The sequence below is a fragment of the Myotis lucifugus genome, unplaced genomic scaffold (genome assembly GCF_000147115.1).
Source record: "Myotis lucifugus unplaced genomic scaffold, Myoluc2.0 scaffold_19, whole genome shotgun sequence".
NCBI classification, from domain to species: Eukaryota; Metazoa; Chordata; class Mammalia; order Chiroptera; family Vespertilionidae; genus Myotis; species Myotis lucifugus.
Genome location: NW_005871067.1, coordinates 3,255,362 through 3,266,735, shown reverse-complemented (window position 1 = coordinate 3,266,735; position 11,374 = coordinate 3,255,362). Strand labels below are relative to the sequence as shown.

Here is an 11,374-nt window from a genome sequence, read left to right as displayed (position 1 = left end):
TTTGCCGAAGGTGGAAAATGTCCTTGATGATCCCCCTCTGTCTTGATTTCATCTAGCATGCTCACGAAGATGGAAATTCTCTTGGACTTCTGATACTGACTGTGGGAAATCCCCTGCTTCCGTCTCAGCACCTGCATTAGCCCCACGGAGGCGTTTTCGTCCGCACAGGCCTCCATGGGAACAGGGCATCACCCCTCCACCCTCTCACTGTCATCCTCACAGCCGGGAGCCCTCCCTCAGGGACCTGAGCATTCAAGCCAGGCTGTTTCCTCTTGCTTCTTCAGTCCTAAGCCCTTTGTTATTTCACTGTCCCCAGTTTTTTTTTCTAAATATATTTATGTTGATTTGAGAGAGGAAGGGAGAGTGAGAGGCAGAAACATCAATGATGAGAGAGAATCATTGATTGGCTGCCTCCTTCACGCCCCCCCCCCCCCCGCCCCAAACCCCGCACTGAGGATCGAGCCCCTAACGCAGGCATGTGCCTGACCAGGAATCGATCCATGATCACTTGATCCAGAGGTTGGCACTAATAGGCCACACTGGCCAGGCCAATATCCCCAGCTTTAATAAACATATTCGCTCAAAAAACAAGCCCTGGCCAGTGTGGCTTAGTTGGTTGGGCAACATCCCATGTACCATAAGGTTTCCAGTTCAATTCCAGGTCAGGTCACAAGCCAGGGTTGTGGTCTCAACACCCCTTCCCTAATAGATGTTTTGCTCTCACATCAATATTTCTCTCTCCCTCTCTCTTACTCTTTCTCTAAAAATTAATTTAAAAATCTTTTTAAAAAGTTGAAACAAAAAAACAGGAAGAGCTTTGTTCTCATATAATCCTGAAAGCAATGTGACAGCACTAAAGTAAAAAAAGCAGAAGTGCATCATGATCAAATCTGTACTTTAGAGAGATCACTGTGATTATAATATGGATTTGCAACTGTAAGGCACGCCAAGCATAAAGAGACAGAAAGCTGTGGTAATGCTGGCAAGAGGATGGAGGCTATGTCTAGGATGATAGGTGTAGAGGTAGGATAGAGTGGAGAGAGATTTAGAAAGCAAAATCTGTATTAGTTGGTAACTGAGTGAATCTGGAGACTGAGAAGAGGGAGGTGTAGAGAATGGACCTAAGATGGGTTAGTAACATGACCCCATGACATGGTTTCAAAGAACTTCTGGCCAGAGAGGATCAGGAATGTGTAATATTTGTCATAAATAATGACTCCCTCTCTGCTCAGGTGTCTGACTAGATTATGGGATAATTTACTAACAAGGGAAACAAACAAACAAAAAAAAAACAGTTTGGAGTTTCAGTTTTCGATAGAGTTTGAGATATATAAAACAGTCAAATGGAGATTACAGGTGGTCTGAAACTAAAGAATTATGATCTTCAGATATTTTGGAAGTCACCAAAATATATACTAATTAAAACTATGGGAGTGGAGAAGGCTATACTAAAATAGCACATAGAAAAATAAACAGCCCAGCAGGCATGGCTTAGTGGTTGAGCGTCCACCTATGAACCAGAAAGTCAGGTTTTGATTCTTGGTCAGGGTACATGCCTGGGTTGCAAGTTTAGTTCCCATTGGGAGGCGTGCAGAAGGCAGCTGATCAATGATTCTCTCTCACCATTGATGTTTTTCTCTCTCTCTCCCTCCCTTTCCCTTCCTTGCTGAAATCAGTAAAAATATATTTTTATTTTTTTAAAATATATTTTATTGATTTTTTACAGAGAGGAAGAGAGAGAGAGAGAGAGTTAGAAACATCGATGGGAGAGAAACAGCTGCCTCCTGCACATCTCCCACTGGGGATGTGCCCGCAACCAAGGTACATGCCCTTGACTGGAATCGAACCTGGGACCCTTCAGTCTGCAGGCCGTCGCTCTATCCACTGAGCCAAACCGGTCAGGGCAGTAAAAATATATTTTTAAAAAGAATGAAACAGAGGGAGAAACCAAGATGGCGGCATAGGTTAACTCGGGAGTTTGCTGCCTCGAACAACCACTTCAAAAATACAACTAAAAGACGAACGGACATCATCCAGAACCACAGGAAGGCTGGCTGAGGGGAAGTTCTACAACTAGGAGGAAAGAGAATAGCATACCGAGACTCAGAGGAGACGCAGTGCTGAAGTGAAATACTAAGGTGCCGAGTGCATGCGGAGTGGGCTGGCGGCTGAGGGCGCGGTTGTTGTTTTCAATCGGGAGGGAGTCTCAGACTCTGAGCTCCAGAGCCGGGCGAGTCTCTAGGGACCCAGACTCAAACGGGAGAATCGGGACTGTCTGGCTTCAGTCGGAACTTGAAAGCAGCTTTCTCTCCGAGGTTTGCAGTGGTTGCTGGGACTCTGAGAGGCAGAGCCCCTGGGGACGGAACTGAGAGCAGCCATAACTGCTCGCTCCACCCCGCCCTGTAGATCCCCAGGGACCCGACCCACCCAAGCCCTGCACAGAGGCATTTGCCGGAGAGCCTCAGGCAAACGCTAGATTAGCACTGCCCTAGAGATCCAGCACAGAAGTTCTCCCACTGCAGACACAGCTGATTCTCATAGCCAGTTAGCCTGAAGGTCAAATCACCCCCAGTATTGCCGATAACAATCAAGGCTTAAGTACAACAAGACTGCCCACAAAGACCACAAGGGGGTGCACCAAGAAAGCATAAAAAATGCGGAGACAAAGAAACATGACAGAAACGGAGGTTATAGAGCTCAAAACCGCACTTTTAAGGTCTTTTAATAATTTTCTAGAAACTGCCGATAAACTTAATGAGATCTACAAGAAATCTAATGAGACCCTCGATGTTGTGATAAAGAACCAACTAGAAATTAAGCATGCACTGACTGAAATAAAGGATATTATACAGACACCCAACAGCAGACCAGAGGAGCGCAAGAATCATGTCAAAGATTTGAAATACGAAGAAGCAAAAACACCCAACCGGAAAAGCAAAATGAAAAAAGAATCCAAAAATACAAAGATAGTGTAAGGAGCCTCTGGGACAGCTTTAAGCGTACCAACATCCGAATTATAGGGGTGCCAGAAGAAGAGAGAGAGCAAGATATTGAAAACCTGTTTGAAGAAATAATGACAGAAAACTTCCCCCACCTGGTGAAAGAAATGGACTTACAGGTCCAAGAAGCGCCGAGAACCCCAAACAAAAGGAATCCAAAGAGGACCACACCAAGACACATCATAATAAAAATGCCAAGAGCAGCCAAAACCGGTTTGGCTCAGTGGATAGAGCGTCGGCCTGCGGACTGAAAGGACCCAGGTTCGATTCCAGTCAAGGGCATGTACCTGGGTTGCGGGCACATCCCCAGTGGGAGATGTGCAGGAGGCAGCTGTTTCTCTCCCATCGATGTTTCTAATCTCTCTCTCTCTCTCTCTTCCTCTCTGTAAAAAATCAATAAAATATATTTTTTTAAAAAAATGCCAAGAGCAAAAGACAAAGAGAGAATCTTAAAAGCAGCAAGAGAAAGAAACTCTGTTACCTACAAGGGAATACTCATACGACTGTCAGCTGATTTTTCAACAGAAACTTTGCAGGCCAGAAGGGAGTGGAAAGAAATATTCAAAGTGATGGATGCCAAGAACCTACAACCAAGAGTACTTTATCCAGCAAAGCTATCATTCAGAATTGAAGGTCAGATAAAGAGCTATCATTCAGAATTGAAGGTCAGATAAGGAAAAGCTAAAGGAGTTCATCACCACCAAACCAGTATTATATGAAATGCTGAAAGGTATCCTTTAAGAAGAGGAAAAAGAAGAAAAAGGTAAAGATACAAATTATGAACAACAAACATGCATCTATCAACAAGTGAATCTAAGAATCAAGTGAATAAATAATCTGATGTACAGAATGAACTGGTGATTATAATGAATCAGGGACATAGAAAGGGAATGGACTGACTATTCTTGGGGGGGTAAGGGGTGTGGGAGATGCTGGAAGAGACTGGACAAAAATCGTGCACCTATGGATGAGGACAGTGGGTGGGGAGTGAGGGCGGAGGGTGGGGCGGGAACTGGGAGGAGGGGAGTTCTGGGGGGAAAAAAGAGGAACAAATGTAATAATCTGAACAATAAAGATTTAATTTAAAAAAAAAGAATGAAACAGAAAGCCAAGGATTGCAATATTAATTTTTACACAACCCAACCCAAACTCTGATCTTATCTTTTATCTTCCTAAGGTTCTTGGTAATGAATAGGTAGTCAACTTGTTATAATTCTCAATGGGTGGGACACTTCAAAGGCATATGGCTTTGGGCAAGTCACTTAATCACCAAAGCTTCAGTTTCCTCCCAATAAAATGAGGATCTCAATTGTACTTAACTGGGGAGACTTAAGATGATTAAATGTGAAAATGCATGAAAAGCTGTATCTGGCATCAGAGTAAACTCATGTTAGTTGACCTTATTGGCATACCCACATACAAGGAGACTCGTAATTATGTGACAATTACTGAATAGGGTCTGATAGCAAAGAACTAATGATAAAGATAAAGGTCAGCCCTAACCGGTTTGGCTCAGTGGATAGAGCGTCGGCCTGTGGACTAAAAGGTCCCAGGTTAGATTCCGGTCAAGGGCATGCACCTTAGTTTCGGGAACATCCCCAGTAGGGGGTGTGCAGGAGGCAGCTGATTGGTGTTTCTCTATCATCGATGTTTCTAACTCTCTATCCCTCTCCCTTCCTCTCTGTAAAAAATCAATAAAATATATTTTAAAAAATTAAAAAAAAATAGATAAAGGTAATTGAGTCAGCCACTCCTTGGTGTAAAGGCTAGTAAATTTTCTGCTGTATACTCTAGGCTGAAGGTTAAAATATCTCTCCTCATCCACGATACTCAGGCTCTCTCTCCAGGGAAACACACCTGAAATTCCTTGAAAGTCACGTTTAAAAATACTTCAGTGTGCCCAGCTGGGTGTGGCTCAGCGGTTGAGCATTGACCCAGGAACCAAGAGGTCACTGTTTCGATTCCTGGTAAGGGCATATACCCGGGATGCCGGCTCGTTCCCCAGTGTGGGGTGTGCAGGAGGCAGCCAATCAATGATTCTCTCTCATCATTGATGTTTCTATCTCTCTCTCCCTCTCCCTTCCTCTCTGAAATCAATTAAAATATATATATATATAAAAAAAAATAGAAATACTTCAGTGCAATACTACATTCTTCTGTCACATAATTATTTTTACTGATGACCTGGATGAAAACTAAAGCCAAATAAAAGGTAGGCAATAGGCACCAATTAACTAAAGCATCTAAAAAGAGGAGGGGGAAGAGGGGAAGGTACCAAGAGGAAGAGCACTACGCTTATTAATATAGATCATTTCACTCTCAGAAGTGTCCCAGTAGATTGGTCACCCCACATATAAGGCTAGTTATTCTGGAGGTTTCTGAATTGAATCAGATATAGATCCTGGCCTCAGGGAACTTATGGCTTATTTGGGAAAATGAGGCACACGTATAATCAAATGTTTGTTTCATGCACTAATTAAGGTTTCCAATGTGAAGTCAAATCTAGCTGTGATTCTGGCTAAGTTGTTTTCTCTGAACTTTACCATCTTTAACATATTATACGGTTTTACTTAATCAAAACTGAATATACATTTAGTATAAAGCATCAAATAGTTAAACCTGGTTAATTACAACAAATATAGGGTGTACCCAATAATATATACACACTTTAACAGCTGATAACTCACTTAATTTTCACTTTTTCCGATTTAACTGATTTGAAATAATGGGTAAAGCCAGACTAAGCTTTGAACAAATAAAACTTATCTTAAAGTGCCACTAGACTTTTTTATGAGGATATATAAAAGGTAAAATTTACGGTACAAAAACGGCAACAGTTGACGAATTGAGGGCGCATAAATATTGAACGAAATGATTTTCTTTTTTGTTGTTGTTAATCCTCATCCAAGGATATTTTTCATTGATTTTTAGAGTGGAGAAGGGGAGAGATACAGATAGAGAAACATCAACGTGAGAGAAACACATGGATTGGTTGCCTTGATCGGAATTGAACCTGTGACCCTTCAGTCTGAGGGCCGACACTGTATCCACTGGGCCAAATTGGCTAGGGCTCAACTGAAATTATTCTTGATGTTTGTGATTTCATTGGTCCGAGTTATCAGCAGTACCTGGACCAGTAATTATTATGATAACAATAATTACTCATTTCTGTAGATTCTTTTAAATTTTGAAAATGAACTGTATGTTAAAAAAACAATGACTTTAAAATCATTTGAAGTGTATATACATTTTTGGGGGACACCCTGTAGTCCAGTTTCCCAAAAGTTAGTTATTTTGAACACATTCAGCTGATTCTTTTGGTGTTTATTTGAAATATCAAAGTAACATGTCTGCATGACTATTGATTTTTCCTCCTAGTTTTAGGCATCATCAATTGAATTCTCAATGAGGAGGATGGGAATTTAGATCTTCCTTTCACTATACTTACCACACACACACGTCCTAGCACCTACTTATCCTTTGGTTACAGGATTTCCTCAACTTTGGCACTATGTCTTAGGCCAGATAACTCTGTTGTAGGGACTGTACTGTGCACTGCAGGATATTTAACAACATCCCTGACCCCTACCCACTAGATGCCAGCAGCAACAATCCAGTTGTGGTAATCAACATTGTTTAAAACACTGCCAAATGTCCCCAAGCAGACAAAACCAATCCCAATTAGGTCACTAGGTAAGATCAAGATTAGGTTTATCCATTTTTATAATAGCAAAACTTCAGTTTTTTCTTAAGGTCTTCATAGATCATAAAGGCTTTCTAATGTGATAAGGCCTGCCACTAATCACTTAAAAACACCAATGTGGGCCTGGCCAGTGTGGCTCAATGGTTGAGTATCAACCCATGAACCAGGAGGTCAGGATTTGATTCCTGGTCAGGGTTTTGGGTTCAATCCCCAGTTGGGGACATGCAGGAGGCAGCTGATCAATGATTCTCATCATTGATGTTTTCATCTCTTTCCCTCCCTCTTCCTCACTGAAATCAATTAAAAATATTTAAAAAACAAACAAACAAACAAAAACAATGTGGCCAGCCCTGGCAGGTGTGGCTTAGTTTGTTGAGTGAGGTCCCATGCACCAAAAGATCGCCAATACAATTTCTGTCAGGGTACCTGCCCAAGATGGAGATTCCATACCCAGGTGGGGTACATACAGGAGGCAACCAAACAATGTTTCTCCTCTCCTTCTCCTTTTCTCTAAAAAAAGCAATAAAAAATATTAAAAAACAAGCAAACAAAAATTACCAAAGTGGCCCTGCCTGGGTTGCTCAGTTGGAGTGTTCAATTCCCATTCAGGACACATAACATATCTAGATTGCCAGTTCCATCCCTGGTTGGGGTACGTAAGGGAGGCAGCCGATTAATGTTTCTCTGTCTCTCTTTCTCTCTCTAAAATTGATAAAAACCCTTGGGTGAGGATTAACAAAAACAAAAACAACCCCAATATGGTGGTGAGAGCACATTTATAAAACTTCTGCATTCTATAGAAATGACATTCCTGCATTCTATACAAATGACATTTGTAAACTGTTAATGAGCTATTGTGCACTACTAATACACCCATAGTAGGATCAGAGTGCCTGGCAATACAGTTATTCAAAAAAGTCTAGGTATATGGTTGCTGCTTATTTTGACTCTCTCTGTTTTCCTGCTTTTATGTCTGGTGTTTGTTCAGGAGTAAAAAATTTATAATCTATGTGTACTAGTAAGCCTTATGCTATTCACAGGATAAACTTTATATCTGTGTGAAGATTATGAGCTCAGAGATTAAAAATGGCAGCAGAGTGAGTGGATGATGCACAGACATGCTCCCAGGAACAAACTGGTATTACAACTAAAATAGAAAAACTTCCTGAATAATCAATAGAAAACTCGCAGGAGAGAACCCTGACACCCAAGAACCAAAAGTGGAGACAGCATAGAGACTGTTTAAAATTTACTGCCTATAGTAGAACATTTTTTAAAAAACTATAAAACAGGGAAAAAGGAGGAGGAGGGAGGAGGAGGGAGGAGGAGGAGTAGAAGGAGGAAGAAGAAGGTGATGAGGAGGAGGAGGAAGAGGAAGGCGAGGAGGAGAAGGAGAAGGAAAATACACCCACTATCACAGTACTCAGAAGGACTTGTTGTTTTGTGTCCTTCCAAATCTGTTTTAATTTAAAAATTAACTATAATTTTTCAAATCTATTTTTTTCTCCCAAACTAAAATATAATCATGTTAAACATCCTGCTTTGTAACCTGCTAATTTCCCTAAATAAAATACTCTCATGTCAGGAAGTATTCTATAACATACTTTTTAGTGATTAAGTATTATTTAGAAATTATATAAAACTAGAGGCCCGGTGCACAAAAATTTGTGCACTCGGGGGGGGGGGGGGTCCCTTAGCCTGGCCTGTGCCCTCTTGCAGTCTGGGACCCCTCGGGAGATAACGACCTGCTGGCTTAGGCCTGCTCCCGGGTGGCAGAGGGCAGGCCCAATCCCTAGGTGGGTGCCCTTCCCTGTCACGAACAGAGCAGCGGATAAGGGAGGTTGTGGCCTGCCCCCTGTCACACACAGAAGCCTCAGGGCGATCAGGGGGTTTGGGCGCTGCCCCCTGTCATGCTGATCCTGGTGCCAGGAGGACTCGCAGCTCCGCTGATCCCGGTGCTGGGAGGCATATTACCCTTTTACTATATAGGATAGAGGCCTGGTGCACCGGTGGGGGCTGGCTGGTTTGCCCTTAAGGGTCTCCTGGATTAGGGTGGGGGTCCCCACTGGGGTGCCTGGCCAGTCTGGGTGAGGGGCTGAGGGCTGTTTTCAGGTTGGTGGGTGACTGAGGCTCCCAACCGCTCCTTTTTTTTTTTTTTTTTTTATTCTGGGCCAGGCCTCTGCTGCTGAAAGCAGGTATCTGGTTTGTTTCGGTTCTATAATCAAAACACTTTATCAACTCCAGCTCTGAGATCCCGGCCGGCTGAAAGCAGGTTTCTGGGGTTTTGGATAGCTTCTATATTTGTTACAATGTTTCAAACTGCCAGCTCAGAGGCCGGCAAGGCAGGCGGGGAACGTTGGAGTCCTCCTTTACTGAAGCAAGCAAGCCTCATGTTTGCTTACAGCTGCCTGGCTGCTGGCCGCCATATTGGCTGGCAATTAATTTGCATATCGCCCTTATTAGCCAATGGGAAGGGTAGCGGTCGTACGCTAACATGTTTCTCTTTTATTAGATAGGATTGTATACTGTGATTTCTGTAATCAATCCCCAAGACTTTGGCACATTGTATCTAAAACATACATTACGATAAATAGATTTGTCCTAAAAAAAAAAAAAAAATTATGAGCTCATTGCAAAAACTCATAATGGAGAGAAACCAAGATGGCGGCATAGGTAAACACCAGAAATTGCTGCCTCCCACAACAAATTTAAAAATAGGGGAGAAACCAAGATGGTGGCATAGGTAAACACCGGAGTTTGCTGCCTCGAAAAAACCACTTCAAAAATACAACTAAAAGACAGAACGGACATCATCCAGAACCACAGGAAGACTGGCTGAGTGGAAGTTCTATAACTAGGAGGAAAGAGAAAAGCATACCGAGGCTCAGAGGAGGCGCAGTGCTGAAGTAAAATACTAAGGTTCGGAGTGCATGCGGAGCGGGCTGGCTGCTGAGGACACGGTTGCCGTTTTCAATCGGGAGGGAGTCTCAGGCTCTGAGCTCCAGTTCCGGGCGAGTCTCTAGGGACCCAGACTCATACGGGAGAAGCGGGACTGTCTGGCATCGCTCAGAATCCTAGGGCAGCTTTTTCTCCGTGGGGCTTGCAGCGATTACTGGGACACTGAGAAGCAGAGCCTCTGAGGGCAAGACTGAGAGCAGCCATAATTGCTAATCCCGCCCTGTTGATCCCGTGGGACCCGCCCCGCTCAAGCCCTGCAGGGAGACTTTTGCTGGATAGCCTCAGGCAAAGGCTAGATTAGCACCTCCCTAGAGATCCAGGAGCCAGGAAGCCCAGAGGTCAGAGTGGGACCATCCAGTTTGCAGCTGCGTGGAACCATAAAAGACACACGCAGGGGGCAGACTCAGTGAGCACCAAAGCCCCATCGAAACAAGTCTAGCCCCATAGGGGTGTCTCCAGCACAGAAGTTCTCCCACTGCAGACACAGCTGATTCTCACAGCCAATTGAGCTGGAGGTCAATTCCTCACAGTGATAACTACAACAATCAAGGCTTAACTACAACAAGACTGTGCACAAAGCCCACAAGGGGGTGCACCAAGAGTGTCTACCTCAGGTAATTGGGACACTTAGTACAGAAAGGCACTCTATCGACACAGCGAAGCATAAAAAATGACGAGACAAAGAAACAGGACACAAACGACAGAATTGGAGGAAAGGAATCTGTTGGATATAGAGTTCAAAATCACACTTTTAAGGTCTTTAAAGAACTGTCTAGAAGCCGCCGACAAATTTAATAAGGCCCTCGAAAAGACTGGTGAGACTGCCGATAAATGTAGTGAGATCTTCAAGAAGACTGATAAGACCAACGATAAATGTAGTGAGATCCTCAAGAAATGTAATGAGACCCTTGATGTTGTGATAAAGGACCAACTAGAAATTAAGCATACACTGACTGAAATAAAGAACATTATACAGGGGTAGAGCATTGGCCTGGGGACTGATTACAGTCAAGGGCGCAGGCCCGGTTGTGGGCTCGATCCCCAGGAGCGGGTGTGCAGGAAGCAGCGGACGGGTGATCCTCTGTCATCCTGGACATTTCTATCGCTCCCTCCCTCTCCCTTCCTCTCAGAAATCAATAAAAATGTATTAAATAATAAAAAAAAAAGAACATTATACAGACTCCCAACAGCAGACCAGAGGATCGCAAGAATCAAGTCAAAGATTTGAAATACGAAGAAGCAAAAAACACCCAACCGGAAAAGCAAAATGAAAAAGGAATCCAAAAATACGAAGATAGTGTAAGGAGCCTCTGGGACAGCTTTAAGCGTACCAACATCCGAATTATAGGGGTGCCAGAAGAAGAGAGAGAGCAAGATATTGAAAACCTATTTGAAGAAATAATGACAGAAAACTTCCCCTACCTGGTGAAAGAAATAGACTTACAAGTCCAGGAAGCGCATAGAACCCCAAACAAAAGGAATCCAAAGAGGACCACACCAAGACACATCATCATTAAAATACCAAGAGCAAAAGACAAAGAGAGAATCCTAAAAGCAGCAAGAGAAAGACAGTCAGTTACCTACAAGGGAGTACCCATACGACTGTCAGCTGATTTCTCCACAGAAACTTTGCAGGCCAGAAGGGAGTGGCAAGAAATATTCAAAGTGATGGATGCCAAGAACCTACAACCAATATTATCAGCAAAGCTATCAT

At 43.1% G+C, this 11,374-nt stretch overlaps 1 protein-coding gene and 1 pseudogene across 15 annotated transcripts in view; both read right to left on the bottom strand.

Annotated features, from left to right (window-relative positions):
* Positions 1-176, bottom strand: part of LOC111825265 — a 637-nt pseudogene extending 461 nt beyond the window's left edge.
* Positions 1-11,374, bottom strand: part of ZMYM5 (zinc finger MYM-type containing 5) — a 42,207-nt gene that overhangs the window by 5,307 nt on the left and 25,526 nt on the right. The gene's annotated exons all lie outside the window — the stretch shown is intronic.